This window comes from Mesocricetus auratus, unplaced genomic scaffold (assembly GCF_017639785.1).
Source record: "Mesocricetus auratus isolate SY011 unplaced genomic scaffold, BCM_Maur_2.0 Super-Scaffold_100051, whole genome shotgun sequence".
NCBI lineage: Eukaryota > Metazoa > Chordata > Mammalia > Rodentia > Cricetidae > Mesocricetus > Mesocricetus auratus.
Window position 1 is genome coordinate 3,398,341 of NW_024429228.1, and position 970 is coordinate 3,399,310.

Sequence of the window (970 nt, forward strand, 5' to 3'; positions counted from 1 at the left end):
GGAACTCAGCAAACATGTTCTTAAGAGTGCCCACCATCCAGGAGGTATGGCGGGAACTCAGCAAACATGTTCTTAGAGTTGCCAGAGAGGTCCAGGTGCTTAAAGTTTCCTCAGGCATTGTCATTTCAAAGTTATTCAAAGTATAATAACTTCAAAGCAGAAATTATGTTAACACCTCTGGGCCACTAGAGATTCATTTAATGAATTATTGCTGTTCTTCAGTGGAATAAATTACTTCAGGGAACTGAGGGTGTTTCTCAGAGAGTGCTTCATGACCTGGAAAAGGCTTGTGAAATTAGCTTTATATACTTTGAAAGTGTAACCAGAAAACACTGGTAAAAGTGACCACTGGCTCGTGAAATGGCCCGAAAGACAGCTGTGCTCTGAAGCCACAATGGCCATCTTTGGCAACATAGCAGATATTCCTTCTGGAAATTGCACATTGTTGACTTCATTCCTTCTTTTAGGAGGTAAATGGTTTTACTTTTTTTTACATAAGCAAATCCCATGTCAAAACAACTTTTAGAGATATTTTAAATGTATAGGTTGCCTATGTTTTCTATAATAACTTATGGTTTATGCTACTTGGAAAAATCATAATAACCTTTGCTAGACATTATATAACACTTTTGTTTATGTGACAGAAAAGCTATATCTTCTCATCAAATGCCAAAGACACAATAATTTTCTCCATTGGTACCCCAGAAGTGTTAGAAATACCCTGCTGTTTTCATTATTTGACAGTAGCTGAAGTGACACATAATAAACACTGATAGAAAAGATAAGGATTTTTTTCCAGTTACCCAAATGGAAAGTATTTTGCCAGCTGTCAGCTCTTCCACACCCTGACACTTCACTAGCCTCCGAGTTTATGCCTAAACGCTAACCCTTAACCTTCCTTGGGGGCGGGGTAGGGATGCCTGTCACAAGGATCAAACAAAGGATGTGCTCTTGTCAAGGTTAATCTGTG